This window comes from Petaurus breviceps, unplaced genomic scaffold, assembly GCF_028583685.1.
Source record: "Petaurus breviceps papuanus isolate PSGF00001 unplaced genomic scaffold, PetGlider_PUasm1.0 38, whole genome shotgun sequence".
Taxonomy (NCBI): domain Eukaryota; kingdom Metazoa; phylum Chordata; class Mammalia; order Diprotodontia; family Petauridae; genus Petaurus; species Petaurus breviceps.
Genome location: NW_027186304.1, coordinates 32,509,848 through 32,527,208, shown reverse-complemented (window position 1 = coordinate 32,527,208; position 17,361 = coordinate 32,509,848). Strand labels below are relative to the sequence as shown.

Here is a 17,361-nt window from a genome sequence, read left to right as displayed (position 1 = left end):
AACTTTATACACAATTACAGACACATCATATGTGTGACGACTAACTTTGATAGACTGGGCTCCTCTCAGCAATGCAAGGTTATAAGACAACTCCAAAAGACTCATAATGGAAAGGGCTATCCACATCCAGAGAAATAATTACAGAATCTGAATGTACATTGTAGCAAACTACTTGCTCTTGCTCTCTCATTTTTTTGTTTTGTTTCTTCTTTCCCATTGTTCACTTCATTGGTTATAATCCTTCTTTACAACTTGACTAATGTTTAATCTGAAGGTTTTTGTAGATCCTATATTTGAGTGCATGCCACCATGGGGGGTGATGGGGGAGGAGAAGGAGAGGAAGAAAATTTGAAACTCAAGGGGCTGTGGAACTGAATGTTGTAAACCAAAAGCAAATAAATAATTTTTAAAAAATAAATGTAACCAATTTTTTAAAATAAATTCATTTTTACCTCACAAAATACTGTTTGGAGGTTATTATTAAAACTGGTGATAAAAATATGACTTTTGTGGTTGTTATTATTCATTCTTAAAGACAGACCTGGAGGAATGAATAGAAAGAAGCAGAGAGAAGGAAAAGGGCATAGACCTTTTTTTTTAATTTTGAAAAATTGAAAAAATAATTTATTTGCTCTTAAATATCTATTGGAGGAGGATGTCATTATATTATTTGATTATTACAAAAGGATTGTTACCTAAGAGGAGGCAACGCAGTATTGTGGAAAGAACATTCACCTGTTGCTAAGAGACCTGGCGTCTAGTCCTGGATCTGCAACCTTTCTCAAGTCATTTTCCTTTTCCTGAGTCTAAACTGCCTCATCTCCAAATTGAAAGGCTTATAGGATGATATGTAAAGTTCCTTTCAATTTTAAAACTCTAATTCTAGAGGTAAAATTTTCTGCTCAGTTACCAACAAAATTCAGTTGATGAGACTCCTGGAAAATACTGGAAGGAAAAAAAAAAAGCTGATGATATTTCTGACTTCCTGATTTAAAAGAAAATCAGTAACTTGGCTGTTGGGGAGTGAGAATTTGGAAAAAAATATGATCAAGAAGGGATATGGGAAAGGTTCTAATAAAGTTTAGTTTTACACTTGACTAATCTGCATTCAGTTATTTCCATCAATTCCCCATTTCCTCTTTTATTTACGGGGGTTGGGGATGGGAAAAGAGGGAGAGAGGGAAAGGGAGAGAGAGAGGAAGAGAGAAAGAGAGACAGACAGAGATATTGGAGTCTAAAGATAAAGCAAAGGAGGAACAGAACAATTTGGAGTCAATTTTAGTGGATTTGATTCAGATGGTCATTACAAACAGCGAGGACAGCTTAGTCTGGAAAACTCTCAATCAATGTAAATGAAGAAACATCTCAGAATGAGGGTAGAAACCAAAGTTTAAAAAAAGAAAAGAATAGGTTCAGTAACTGGTCTTACCATGCACAATCACTTAACAGATGTTTATTAAGCCAAGAACTATCCTAGGCCCCTGAAAATATGAATACAAAAGCAAGAGAGATTCTTTCCTCACAGAGCTTACATACTGATAAGGAGAAAAAACATTCAGTTAAGTAAGTATAGGATAGACAGACAGATAAATAAATAGAATGATGGATGATAGAATTATGCCTACATATGTAAATATATACATGAACAGTCTACCAGTGCCATGCCAGAAAACTGAACCACTTCCATTTGAATTGTCTTAGAAAGATTCTGAAGATCACCTTAAGATCAAGATAAGGTACCAGACTCTGAGGTCCTCTCTTGAGCTGAACTGCCAAGCATTCATACTGTACTTGCAGAGAACACAACTCCAATGAGCTGGTCATTTTCTTCAAATGTCAAAAGCACATTTGCTTATAAGACTATTTTACAGAGAATTCACTCAAGGCAAGCACTCACATGGAAGTCAGAAGAAGTGATACAAGGACATTTTCAAGGTTTCTCTGAAGAACTTTGGTATTGATTATGTAACATGGGAAACAATGGCCCAGAACCACCCAGCAGGGAGATACAAAGATTCCTGACTGGAGGTGTTACATGGTCAGACCAAGGTCTGAAGAAGATTATTTTGGCAGCTTGGTGGAGGATGGATCGTAGTAGGGAGAGACTAGATGCAGGGAGTCCAGTTACTATAATTTGGGTGAGAAGGGTACAAAAGCAAAAGAAGGTGAGGAAAGTTAGTAGGCTTGACAACTGATATGCATCAGAAGTTTTTGTTTTGCTTTCTAAAATTTCCGTGTGTGTGTGTGTGTGTGTGTGTGTGTGTGTGTGTGTGTGTTGCTAGGAACAGACCCAGGAACTAATAGCTTTCATGTATCTGTTCTCATATACCAATAACCAGGAACTCCAAGTATATAAAATTGCACAGTGACATTTAAGAGCTAAATAACACTGGAGTTTTGGTTGTGTGGGCGAACAGGATGAGGACAGTGAAGTTATTTACCCAGAAATGAGTTCTCTATCTCTCTCTTCTAAAATAGCCTTAGTTTTTCTACAGAACAACAAGCTGCCAAACAGTTCAAATGAATGTGTGGACTCTTCAATTGGGAGCTGAAAAGAAAGTTTTACAAGCCATGCTATATTCCTAAATTAGTCCCAATAGTTTAATTTGTAGCACTTATTTGAACTTTAAGAAAAGGGAACTTAAATTATTTTGCTGCTTTTGCCTGTGTTAAATGGATACAGGAACCTTTAAAACCACAACAGGAAAGAGTTGATTAGCATGTTTCTCAGAAGCTCCCCTTTGGGCATAGCCAACACCATTCATCACTGGCCACAATAGTCTAGAGTCAGGGGCAACAAATGTCCCATGTTCATAGCAAGTTACTTTCAGACACTTAAAGAGAGGTCTCCGTATAGCACACAGCTGAGACATGGCATCTTCTCCCTTACTGTCACCTGAAAACTCTTTAAAAAACCCTCAGGTACTGCTCAGGAAAGGGGGCAGAGCAAAAAATTGTGTCAGTTTCCTCCTGCATGTCACTTACAAGAGTGGGAGGAATAGAATTAGCTAGAGAAGGAGAAGAGAGTAGAGTTAAGCAGAATGTAGGACATATGCCTTCACACTTTCATTGTTAGCATAAATGTCAAGGGCTTTTTTTTTTTTCATTCAGTTCCAAAGGATTACAATTTTTTCCCCAACAATATAGGGGTGGGGTGGGGTTATAGTGTTACCTACATCAGTCATGGGGAAAATCGGTTTAATTCAATTCAAATCAATGGGTGTTAGGTGAAAGGGAGAAGAGTAGGGAAGCTATTTGTGTTTCTCTCACCTCTTTCTCCTTAAAAATTTAGGGTAATCATAACTCAGAAAACAGCACCCTTCCTTTGGCTGCTCCTCTAAGTGCTACGAATCTGGGGATGCAAATGGGGCAGATGATGATTTGACAAAATGTCATCGTCCTGGCTGAGGCCAAAGTGCCAATCTGTCATACCACTGTCATCACTGATGGATTGGAATATTTATTACTGAGAAGACATTCCCACCTGAAGTCTACTGCTTCCTGTTCTTCATAAAAATGTCTCCTTCCTACCTTGATCCCATAACCTCTTGAGTAAAATTGGCTATTTACTCATTGAAGTTCTGACATCAAAATTTCCTACTCTCTATGATCTTAAAGATACTCAGGTAAAGAGAATACTGGCCTTTAAGATGCATTGGTCATGGATTGCATGTAAAGAGGCAGAGGAAGTACTTGTAACAATGAAGAGGCATCAGAGACAAGGATGATTTCAAGGTCTTTAGACAATTATTTGACTAGAAGTGGAGGGATTAGAGCAACTATCCTAATTTATAACTGGTTTCTAAATTAAATCAACCCAAATATATGAAGAGGCACTATAAGCAATATTACTCTTTTCCTTGATAGAAGAATAATTTTTAATTTTAATCATTTATAATCAATCTATTTTTGAATATTTAATACATATAGGCTCTTTCATTTTGTTAATACACATTTTAATTTACCCTTTGCAAAATTTATTGGTATTTACCAATATATTTCACAAGAATTATTCTTTGCTACTTGTAATAACCATTTAAGAAACATTTACATGAAATATGGGTGACAATAAACAACAGTAAACTGAGTGACAGGATAAATGAGAAATTGCTCAAGCTTACTCTATAAAAACTCAAGAGGGCTTTAAAGTTAATGGAAACATATCAACTTGAGAGGGATGTGCATGTATAGTTAAATAGGAATCCAAAAAGAGCCTGCAAAGGTCTTACCTGAATCCAGTGAAGATAATTCAAAGCAGTGATTTCATGTGCAACAGTACCTGCTAGGTGGCACAGTGGATGGAGCACTAGGTCTGGAGTCAGGAAGACCTGAGTTCAAATCCAGCCTCCAACACTTAACTAGTGTGTGACCCTGAGCAATTCACTTAAGAAAGTTACTGGAGGGGCGGCTAGGTGGTGCAGTGAATAGAGCACTGGCCCTGGAGTCAGGAGGACCTGAGTTCAAATCCGGCTTCAGGCACTTAACACAAAAACTAGCCGTGGGACCTTGGGCAAGTCACTTAACCCCAACTGCCCTCCAAAAAAACAAAAAGCAAAAAAAAAAAAAAGAAAGATACTGGAGTAGTTTGCCATTTCCTTTCTCCAGATCATTTTACAGGTGAGAACTAAGGTAAACAGGATTAAGTGATGGCCCCAGGGTCACACAGCTAGTAAATGTCTGAGGCTGGATTTGAACTCAGGAAGATGAGTTTTTCTGACTCTGTCTACTGTGCTTACCTAGTTGTTCTTCATTGTTGTTGTTGTTTGTTGTTGTTATTGTTGTATGAAGAGAAGGAAATCCACAAGAATAAAATTACTTCAAATTTAACTGTCAGAGACTCTCCCTTGTATTTCCAGGTATAAAAGGAGGGGATTTCTGTCCTATTCTGATCGACAGCTATGGCAGCTAAAAGTACATAGCAGAAAGAACATGGGATTTCCTAGATAAGATTAAGACTCAATCTCTAGTCCATGACTGCCCCTTTCTGTTCCAGGATTCTTTTTCCTGAACCCAGGTAATTAGACAGTGCTTCTGAGAGGTAGATATTTTTACTTGCGACCGCTATCTTATGAGCTCAAGAGGTCTAAAGTCATTAATCTGGGTGTTGGTTACTTAAACTATACCTTCCTCTGAGGAGATGACCAATGCCAGGAAAATGTTCCACGAATACTTGGCTGACTAACAGATAAGTACTTTGAGTTGCTACTTGAACAGTACAGATCTAAAATGAATGTCAAATATCTGTTCATTTACATTTACTCTGAGCCATCAAAACCCAAACAATGAGCAGGTGAGGCTTGTACTGGCACCTATTATTGGCCAATCAGTAACAGCCAGAGTGATTTGGGTTTAAAATCATAGTCAAGTGGCTCCATTTGAATCCCAATGGGCTTTATCAAAGTCTGGTTTTCCAGAGCCATATTTCAAGAAATCATGAATGAAAACTACATGAGAAAAAATAATCAACAATAGTCCCAAAATTCTCCAGGTATCTTTACCTCCTGGGAAGGTATAATATGAATGACAAACTAGCTTCTGGTTTAAGTATGAGCTAATGTATATTTTTTACTCTCTTTCACCTTAAGCACTTTTTTTGTGGTAAAGGAAATACATATCTGATATCTACTGCTTTGTACATTAAATGTGAAAAACTTAAACCATGGTTTGGGTTGTGACCACTGCCTCTCACTTCCCTCACTTTTCTTGACAAATCTCTCTTGGTGCTCCTCCTACTCATCTTAACCCTTATTAGTCTCTTTTGATGAACTATTTTCTATGTCTACTTTTATCTTTTTCCTCATATATAAAATGGAGACACACTGGAGAAGAAAGTGACAAAGTATTCTAGTACCTTTGTCAAAAAATGATTCCCATTAGCCATTTGGCTGAACATGATCATGCGTGAAAGGAGGGCTCTCCACTCTTTCAGCTTCTGCTTGAAGATGGCTAAGGATGGGGAACCTGGCACCTCTCCATGAAGCTCATTCTACTTTTTGGAAAGCTCTCATTGTTAGGGGGCTCTAGGTGGCTCAAGGCTTAAGGAGCATCTAAAGGATGATTAAGGAGCATCTAAACACAAAGATTATGGTTGTTGCTCATGCATTCAATCATGTACGATTCTACACGAGCCCGTGGACAAAATCATGTAGAATCAGACACGACTTATGACTGAACAACAACAATACAATAACCTCTGCCTTTAGGTGTTCCTTAACACTCAGCCCCAGAATATTTTCTCTTTTTTTCTCTTGTTTTGTTGATCTTTTCAGCTTTCAGAAGATCAATTATCTCTTTACAGAAGGCTCTTAGATTTACATATGCAGAATAGATATCTATTGTAGTCCTTCATTATTAAATGCTTGCTTCACAGTTCCAACAGGATGCATCCTAGCATCTCAGAACTGACTTCTATCAAAAATCTTCTATCTTGTTCTTAGCCTTCTCCAAAGTACATCAAATCGCAGAATCTGAGAGGTGGAGGAACTCTTAGCCACCAAGGCGATTCCATATGTAGGATTCTCCACTTATGCGGCTTCTGCTTAAAGATAGCTACGGATAGGGAACCTGCCACTTCTTCAGGTAGCTCATTCTACTTTTGGAAAGGTGTCATTGTTAGGAGCTGCTAGATGACACAATAGATAGTGTGCCAGTAATGGAGTTAGGAAGACTTGGATTCAAATATGACTTCAGACACTTATTAACTTTTTAATCCTAGGCAAATCACTTAACCCTGTTTACTTCAGCTCCTCTTCTATAAAATGAGATGAAGAAGGAAATGGTAAATCACTCCAGTATCTTTGCCAAGAAGACTCTAAATGGTGTCACAAAAAGTCAGGCACAACCGAAATGATTAAACAACAACAGTTCTACTTTGTGGGACCAGACAGAACTCAACTTTAATCCCTCTCAGTCCTTCGAATGCTCAAAAATAACTATCAAGACTCCTCGAGTCATGTTTTCTCCAGGCTGAAAATACTCAGCTTCTTCAACCAGTCCTCACAATTCATAGACTGAAGGCCTGCACTAAACTGGTTTTGCTTCACTGTGTATACTCTCCAGCTTCTCATACCCTTCTTAAATCATTATTCTCCAAATTTAACATATATACTCCAGACAACATTTGATGATGGAAGAATACAATGGGACTATTACCTCTTAAATCTTGGAAGGGATGGCCCTCTTAATGCAGCTAAAATTTGTATGACTTTGTTTGTTTTTGGTAACACTAATATGTCATATTGAGCCTGAGACACATTAAACCACTACATATTTTCAACAAAGCTGCTGACTAGCCTTTCTACCTTCATCTTATTTTGTGAAGTCCATCTTTTACACCAAGCATAAGCCTTTGCATTTATTCTTACCGAGCTTCAATAGAGGTTCTCCACCAGCCACCACCATAACATCCATACATGGAACCATCAGTGACAACAAATGAAGAAATTTTGAATGCTGTGGAGAAGTGCACTTACCTTGGCAGTATACTTTCCAGGGATGTACAAACAGAGGATGAGGTTGATGCATGTATTTCCAAAGCTAGCTCAGTGTCTGGACATCTCCAAAAGAAAAAGAAAAGAGGTATTAGACTGCCTACCAAACTGAAAGTCTACAGAGCCATTGTGCCAACCTCACTGTTTTATGCCTGTGAAACCTGGTCAGTATACCACTACCCAGCCAGGAAATTAAGTTCTTTCCATTTGGATTGTCTTAGAAAGGTTCTGAAGATCATCTGGTAAGATAAGGCACCAGGCACAAAGGTCCTTTCTCTTATTCAAACTCTATTGCATAAAGTAAGTTTGCCTAAAAGACTTTTACAAAGAACTCATACAAGGTAAGTGCTCACAGGAGGTCAGAAGAAGTGATACAAGGACACACTTAAGATATCTCTGAAGAACTTTGGTATCAAATGATGCATAAGAGATTCTGGAAAAGGACCATCCAGCAAGGTGTTCCACATCAAAGACAGCACTGTACTTTTTGAGAAAAGCAGTATTGCAGTAAATGAAAGGAAATGTGAGGTTCATAAATTTAGACATCTCCAAATGGGCCTTCCACCTCCTACTGGTCTGATCAATTACAGTTGAACACACTGTACCTTGACCCCAACCTAGTGATGTCATTTCGTCCTCTTTGAGAACGAAGGACAACAACCAAGAAAGCACTTCACCTTATTAGGTTCAGTCCAAGGGTCTAGTTGGTCAAGAAGCTTGTCATCCCTCCTAGATTTATGTCATTTGCAATTCTGGTTCCCTGCTTCTACTGAGGGTAGCACAATACTTTCAATCCCTCAGGTTCACCTTAGAGTAATCCTCAACTTTTCTCTTTTTTTTTTTTTTAAAGCAATCGGGGTTAAGTAACTTGCTCAAGGTTACATGGCCAGGTGTTTCTGGGTGGGTGCTAAGTGTCTGAGCCCGGGATTCGATCTCCAGGTCATCCCAACACTGGAGCCGGTGCTCTTACTCGCTGTGCTACCTGGCCGCCCAATCCTCAACTTTTCTCCCTGTCTCATACTACACAGACAATCACGTACCAGGTATTGTTCTTTCTACCTGTACAATTCCAATCCTTTATACTCACACAGTTCAGGTACTAAAAATCTCTTGTCTAGATTATCACAACAGTGTCTTAATTAAACTCCTTGCCACAATATTCTTCCCTATTCAGTCTATCCTTCACATTCCTGCAAAAATTATTTTCCTTAAGCAAAGATCTGACTATTTCATGGGTACTACTCAATAAAACCTAGCAGCTTCCTATTGTATCTAGAAGCAAATATAAGCTCCACTGTTTAGCATTAAAACTCCTTTGTAACCTTGCTCCAACCTATCTATCTACATCTGTTGTACACTCCTCTTCTTTTGGCATTTATGATATATATCAAAATTGCCTTCTCTCTACTTCTCACACACAACACTTTATCTCTCCTATCTAGGTTTTTGCACTGGTTGTCCCATACTGCTGGAATTAATTATTTTCTTCCTTCTAGTTTATAGAAGCCTGCTTCATGTAGTCCAAGCACAACATTCCATGTGCAGCCTTTCATATCTTAACTGCTAGTATTATCCCTGTCAAACTACTTTGTATTTGATGACTTTTTACTTATTATCTCTATATCTGCCTCTCCAGTGTCTAGCATAATGCCTGACATATTAAGTAGTCAATAAATAATTACTTGATTGGCAACTCCACCTCTAAAATATGTGGCATCCCCCATACTTGTCCAGTATTTTTTTTTTAAACAATTGTGGTTAAGTAATTTGTTCAAGGTTACACGGCCAGTTATTTCTGGGTGTCATGCTGCGTATCTGAGCCCGGATTTGATCCCCAGGTCATCCCGACACTGGAGCCGGTGCTCTTACTCACTGCACCACCTGGCTGCCCCTAAGCAATTGGGGCTAAGTAACTTGCTCAAGGTTACAGGCCAGGTGTATCTGGGTGTGGTGCTGAGTATCTGAGCCTGGATTCGGTCCCAGGTCATCCCGACTCTGGGGCCGGTGCTCTTACTCGCTGAGCCACCTGTCCGCCCCCTGTCCAGTCTTCTTACGCTTTATACTGCTCCCCCACCCACCCACTGTGCTACATACTCAAAGACACTCCATCTCTCAATTCTAGGCATCTTCACTTTCCTAGAATTCTCTCCCTCATCTCTGCCTACTGGTTTTCCTGATTTTCTTAAAGTCCCAACTAAGTTTCTGCTTTTTACAGGAATTATTTCCCAATCTCTCTAAATTCTACCCAAAAGTAGCATGAAGAGGTGCCAGGATCCCTGTCCTTAGACATCTTCAAGCTAAAAGACTGAAGAGTCCTCCTTTCTGTATGAGTTTAGTTAAATGACTAATGAGTCATTTCTTGGCAGCGGTACTATAAAGCTTTGCCCTTTCTTTCTCCAGTGTTCCCATTTTATAGATGAGAAAAGAAGACAAAGGTAGACATAAATAATAATCCAGCAAAGGAGATGAAAAGGATTAGTAGGAAGACAACCAAGAAAAATTTATCTGGAAAAGAAAGTGAGGTTAAAGTATCTAAAAGGAGGCAGTGGTCAAATTTGTTTTAATCTGGACCTTCCTTGTACCATTCCCCTGGAAGGATCTGAGAGTAGAAAGGGGTGTACTGGATAGGGTCATAAATCACCTTACCCTATGGAATTCCTTGGTTCTAAGATAGGGTAATAACATTTCCAAGTCTCAGTTCTAGTCTTGTTTAAAAGCGTTAACTGCCATTCCATTCTCATCCCTACAACCCACTAATAATGGGTGTGAGGTACAAGAGCTGCTTTGAACTTGCACAAAAAGATACCTAGCTCAGACCTTCCAAAATCCTGGTGTAGGAATATCAGTAGCTGGCTTACCAAATAAAAAAGTTGCAAGTGTTTGTGGTCTGGTTCTACTTCTCTTGTCCTTTTCTGGAGGATCCTATTATCTCTCCCCCTGACACATGCAAATGGCATTTGGAGCCCTACATATTTTATGAAATCCAGGTTGCCTAATTTCCCTCACAGGGTTTAGAATCTGCCAGGAAGAACTGAATATTATTCATACTAGAAGAAATAGCTATCACAACTAAATAGAAAGATGATTCTCAAATTCTCCTTGGATACATTAATGAAGATGCTGGAAAGATTGGGTTCATCCTATACCCAAAAGCAACATGAAACTTCATTTCATGGGAGACTGTCTTCTCTCCTTGCAGTACTTTTGTGAACATAGTCCAATAGCCTTTATAATTTCAGCTTGTGTGCCAACATCTGTTGTAGAGGATGAAATTCTAAGAAGAACTCGATGAGCTCCTCCAAATTAAGTCAATATATGTCCTGATACTTGCCAACCTCACTGCTAAGGTGGTCACAGGAGAAGATAACCACAAATAGAAGATAATATTCAAGGTTCAGAAATGAAGGATGTTTGCAGATTATTTACAAATTTCACATTTGCATATATCATTACTATTTTCTTAAAAAAGAGAGAGAATCTAAAGGTTTTCAATGAGGTAAACATGAAATAAGATCACACACATACACAAAGAATACAAACCCACATACACACATCAACTACAATTTGTTTTTTCTTTTTGGAGGGCAATTGGGGTTAAGTAACTTGCCCAAGGTCACACTACTAGTTGTGTGTGTGTGTGTGTGTGTGTGTGTGTGTGTGTGTGTTAAGTGTCTGAGGCCAGATCTGAACTCAGGTCCTCCTGACTCCAGGGCAGGAGCTCTCTATTCACTGTGCCACCTAGCTGCCCTATCAACTACAATTTAAAGAAAGAGAATGACTGATCGCTGATGTAGGAGTCTTTTTAGAACTATAAGCCATTTAGAATCATCAACAAAGTTTGAAATCAACAGTAAGTTGCAAGAAAGGCTGATGATGAGAAGAGACATTGTACAAGTCCACCGTATCTATATAGTCTGGGGAACTGTGTTTTTCTTAATTCTTTTTACTGCTAAAATGACAGTATGATTGTCTATCCTTTAGACAAAGTCCATGGATACAAGAGGAAAAAAAGAGAATTGTCTGGGTGACGAAAGCAATAGAAATTGTAAGAACTGTAATATAACACTGATAGCTGTAAAAATGGCAACTACTAAATAGCTGATATAGCAGCAATGAAAACAAATCCCAAGCTACAAATTCAAATCTCAGAATATCCTGCAGAATTTAATCAATAAATTGGACTGGATCTGGACCAGTATCACAGTGAATTTTTGCCCATCATCAACTAGATATAACATTGATTCATAATACTCATATGAACTTTTTAATAGATACCATCATACCAAATATTCATGATTTCCAAACTACATGGAATAAAAGTTTTCAAAATATAGAGCTAGCAGAGGAGATCAAAATTATGTAGAAACAGGATGAGGTACACAATGTCCTTATTGGCCTATTTGCTACTACACTTGTACCAAGATGCTTTCAGTGAGACTATAGAGATCGAATTTACATAGTAATATTTTTGTTCAACTACAAAGAACTATTAATTTATCCATCTTTATGATAGTCAATAGAATATTAAGTAGAAACTTATTCCAGGACTATTTCAATCATTATTATATTACTATTAAGAATAATAGTCATTACTAATTAATAAATAATAATAATTACTATGAATATTAATGTAATAATTTATATAATCCCTTGAGGTTTGCAGTGAGTTCCTTCCAACAACCTCATAAGTTAGAAAGTACATATATTTTGACAATTTTATTTTTATTTATTTTTAATTTTTTAGCATTTTTATCAGAAGTTTTTTGAGTTTCAAATCCTATCCCTCTCTCCTTCCTTTCCCTCTCCTTAGATGGTAAGCAATCAGATATAGGTTATATATGTATAATCACATAAAACATTTCCATGTTAGTCATTTTGTACAAGAAGACTCAAATAGGGGCAGCTAGGTGGAACAGTGAATAGAGCACCAGCCCTGTAGTCAAGAGGACCTGAGTTCAAATCCAACCTCAGACACTTAACAGAAAACTAGCTGTATGACCTTGGGCAAGTCACTTAACTTCAATTGCCCTACCTTGCCCTCTCCAAAAAGCAACAAAAAAGAAGACTCAAATGAAAGAAAAAAATGAAAGAAAGTTAAAAATAGCATACTTCAGTCTGTATTAAAACCATATCAATTCTTTCTCTGGAAATGGATATGCTTCATCATGAGTCATGGGATTGTGTTGGATCACTATATTGCTGAGAATAGCTAAATCATTCACAGTTCTTCATCAAAAAAATATTGCTGTTAATTTGTACAATGTTGTCCTAATTATGTTCACTTCACTATGCATCAGTTCATGTAAATCTTTATAGGTTTTTATGAAATCATCCTCCCTTACATTTCTTATAGCACAATAATATTCCATTACAATCATATACCACAGCATATTTAGCATTCCCCAATTGATAAGCATCTCTTAGATTTCCAATTCTTAGCCACCACAAAAAGAGCTGCTATAAATATTTTTGTACAAATAGGCCCTTTCCCCCTTTTTAAAAGGATGTCTTTGGGATGTAGACTTAGCAGTGGTATTGTTGGATCAAAGAGTGTGCTCAGTTTTATAGCCCTCTGGGCATATTAACTCTATTCTTACAACATGGAAAGTGAGTAAATTGCTAATTAATTTATGGAATTATTAAATGAGGCAGGTATGCCAAGTTCTTTGGGTACTTGCCAGAAGAAAACCATGATGGCAGTGGGAAATAATACTTCAACAATTAATAAGGCACAAAAGGTGCAGGTACAATATCACAAGAATTACAGAGACAAGCAGTAAAACGGGAATAGAGTACAGAGGCAGATGGCACAGGTATGGGGTGGCAGAGGAAAGCAAGCAGCATGGGGAAGCAGGGAGTGGGGAAGTCACAGAGACATATTCACATAACTAGAGATTCAAGTTGAGAGCACATGGGCCTAGTTGAAGTCTGTTCTTTGTTGCTGAAAAAAATTTTACTATGTAAATTCAATCTCTGTAGTCTTACTGAAAGCTTCCTGGTATAAGTATAGTAGCAAATAGGACAATAAGGACATGGTGCACCCCATCCTGTTTCCACATGATTTTGATTTCCTCTTCTTACTCTATATTTTGAGAACCTAGATGGATCTCGTTTTATAGGATTACCTCTTATCCATGCCACTTTGGGATTAGTTCACTAACATATTCACATCCTCTCAAAGTTGTCAGCAAAACTTTAAAGCTAACAACCACATCATCTCAAAGTTATAAGCAACATTTGGTGTTCTGTTGGTCTTACTGTAGATGTCTAGAGAGTATCCGAAATTTACATGTCATAGGACCAAAAGGCCCTGACAGCAAGACCTAAATGCTGTCCCAGATTTAGCACATATTTTCAGGATGTGATTCTTGGTTAATAATATCTTAAAATTTGAAAATCATCTACCTCTGATCTTTGGGACAGTTTGTATGTAACTTCTAGATTCCCCTTTGCAATCTTACTTTCTGCTATAGTTACATTATAATGTCTACTTATAAACTTACTGAACTGACTAAAAGGAAAGGGGTAGTCTGATGGAACAGAGTAAGATAAAATTTTAACACAGTGAGGTTCAGAGAGCTTAACACTAGCTCAAGGTCAAATAACAAGTTGGTGCGGGACTTCTAGGGCTGTATCCCAAAGAAATCATAAAAATGGGAAAAGGACCCATTTGTCCAAAAATATTTATAGCAGCTCTTTTTGTGGAGGCCAAGAATTGGAAATTGAGGGGATGCCAATCAATTGGAGAATGGCTGAACATATTGTGGTATATAAATGTAATCAAATACTATTGTGCAATAAGAAATATGAGCAGGCAGACTTCAGAAAAATCTGGAAAGATTTATATGAACTGATGATGAGTGAAATGAGCAGAAACAAGAAAACACTGCACACAGAAACAGCCACATTGTGCTGTGACCAACTTTGATAGATTTAGCACTTCTCAGCAATGCAAGGCTTATAAGAAAACTCCAAAAGTTTCATGATGGAAATGCTATCCATCTCCAGAGAAAGAACTATGGAGTCTGAATGCAGATTGAAGCATACTAATTGCTCTTTTTTTTCTTTTCTCATGGTTTCTTCCATTTATTCTAATTCTTCTTTACAACATGACTAATGTGAAAATATGTTTAATAAGAATGTATATGTAGAGCATTTATCAGATTGCATGCTATCTTGGAGAGCAGGGGGGGGAGGCAAAGAAAATTTAAAACTCAAAAGTTTATAGAAGTTAATGTTAAAAATTAAAATTAAAGAAAAAAAACCTAAGCAGTGTGGGAACCAGATTTTGAGTGGAACTTTCTTTTGATTGAAGTTCAGCAGAGACGTCTGTCAAAATCAATAAGAGAAACTTAGTGGAGCAAACAAGATAGTAAGAGTACAGAGTGTGACCAAAGAAGAGATTAATAAATTGAAATTAAGAAAACTATTGAATTAATAAATAAAACTAAAAGCTGGTTTTATGAAAAAAACAATAAAATTGATAGACCCTTAGCCAATATGATAAAAAAAAGAAAGAAGAAAACCAAATTATGAGCATCAAAAATGAAAAGGGTGAATGTACCTCCAATGCAGAGGAAATTAAAACAATAATAAGGAATTATTTTGCCAAATTGTATGCACATACATTTGACAATCTTAGTGAAATGGATGAATATTTACAAAAGTATAAGCTGCCCAGATTAATTGAAGAGGAAGTAAATTACTTAAGAGTACAGAGTTTGAATTAGAAGGGCCTTAGAAACTTTCTAACTCAAACCCCTCCCTTTTCAGATGAAGAAACTAATGATCAGAGAAGTAAAATAATTTGTTTAATATCACAGAGTATAGGAAGTAACTGAGATAGGATTTTAACCCCAGGTCGCATGGAATGTTCACTCCAAGATCCAACAAAGATATGAGAGTGCAGATTGGCTAAGGCAAGTTTTAAGTGGTAGACTAGCAGAGTATGATGATGAGTGTCACATGAGAAATCAAGCTTGGGGGACAGAACCAAGATGGTGGCACACAAGCAGGAAAACTCCCTGTGCTTGCCCCATAACCACCTCAAATACCTATAAAAATAAGTGACCCTAAACAAACTTTAGAGCTACAGAACCCACAAAGTGACAGAGAGAAACAAACCTCCCATTGAAGGCAGCCTGGCAGACCAGCAGGAAAGATCCATCACAGCACACTGGAAGCAGAACCCAGCCCCGCATGAGCCCATGGTTTTAGCTTCAGGGTAGCCTGGCAAGCCACAACTAGAGGGACACTGAGAGAGTAGATCACCAGCAGCTGTGGCAGTTTCCAGATTTATCAACCCAAAAATGCCAAAGACAAAGTGAGAGGTCAGTGGACTTTGGGAACAGGGGGTCCTGGAGTGCAATATGGCCTCTACCTCCAGAGGGAGAAGCAGCTGAGGCACAGTGGACACCACCACATGGCTGCTTCAGAGCTCCTGGACTGCAGATTGTAGGGGGACCAAGCAAACATTTTGAGGAGTAATAGCTCTTCCTTTAACCTGATTGGATCTGGATTGCTGTATAGGGTGGAGGTCCTGGGGTGCGTGACCAAGTGCCAGAGTCAGTGCAGGCTTCTGAGAGGGTACCCAATTAATAGCTCCAGCAGCTGAGAAAACCCCAGGGATTTGTAACAAAGCTCGCCTCTCTGGCAGCAGAGTTGTACTGTGGCAAAAAGCTCAAAAGTCAAGTAATTGAGTGGCAACATGAGCAAGCAAAGGAAGCAAAGCAAGCACAGCAGTCAAAATTTAGATTTCTTTTTTGGGGATAAAAAGGATCAAAGCATGGAATAGGAGGAAGACAACAAAGTCAGAACTCCTGTACCAAAAGCTTCCAAGAAAAATATGAACTGGTTACTGTCCCGTCCAGCGGGACCAAGTTATTCGTGGGGTTGAGGAGGACCCAGCCTGCAAAGGAATGGGTGGGAAAGAAAGAGTGAGACCAAGCGAGTTTTTGTCAAGGTCTGATTTTATTATGCTAAAACAAAGCATATATACTCTTGGGGGATGAGGAAATAAAGAAAGGGGGGAGTGAGAGGGGTTTCCATGGGTAACAACTGAAACTTCTATAGTTGTAGCAACTTGTTCAGCAGTTGTAGCAACGAAACTTCTGCGGTTAGAACATCAGGTATTTTTCACGGTCGGCCGATTCTCTCAGGACAGGGTATTCGGGGGTGTGGCTTTCTTACGGGGGGGAAGGGTACTTGGCCCTAAGGCCTTCGCTCCCAACAGGTTACAGGCCATAGGGAGCTTAAGAAGGATTTTGAAAATGAAATAAGAGAAGTAGAGGAAAAACTGGGAAGAGAAATGAGAATGATGCAAGAAAATTATGAAATGAGAGTCAACAACCTGACTGAAGAAAATAACACCTTAAAAATAGATTAACTCAGGGCAGCCAGGTGGCTCAGCGAGTAAGAGCACCGGCACCAGTGTCGGGATGACCTGGGATTGAATCCCGGCTCTGACACTTCGCACCATAACCAGAAATAACTGGCCGTGTAACCTTGAGCAAGTTACTTAACCCCAATTGCTTATATAAAAAAAGGAAAAAATAGATTAACTCAAATGGCAAAAGAGGCTCAAAAAGCCAATGAGGAGAAGAATGACTGAAAAAGATGAACTTGCCAGATGGAAAAAGAATCTCAAAAGCTCACTGAAGAGAATCATTCCTTCAGAATTTGATTGGAGAAAATGGAAGCTAGTGACCTCATGAGTAATCAAGATACTATGAAACATATCCAAACAAATGAAAATAATAGAAGCAAATGTGAAATATCTCATTGGAAAAACCACTGACCTGGAAAATAGATCCAGGAGAGATCATTTAAAAATTATTGGACTACCTGAAAGCCATGATCAAAAAAAGAACCT

At 38.2% G+C, this 17,361-nt stretch overlaps 1 long non-coding RNA gene across 1 annotated transcript in view; it reads right to left on the bottom strand.

Annotated features, from left to right (window-relative positions):
- The window catches only part of LOC138170042 (uncharacterized), a 238,146-nt gene that overhangs the window by 66,792 nt on the left and 153,993 nt on the right, over positions 1–17,361 (bottom strand). Inside the window, exon 3 of the long non-coding RNA XR_011170519.1 lies at positions 7,473–7,556. This is a non-coding gene — a long non-coding RNA (uncharacterized lncRNA). The remainder of the gene's footprint in view (positions 1–7,472; positions 7,557–17,361) is intronic.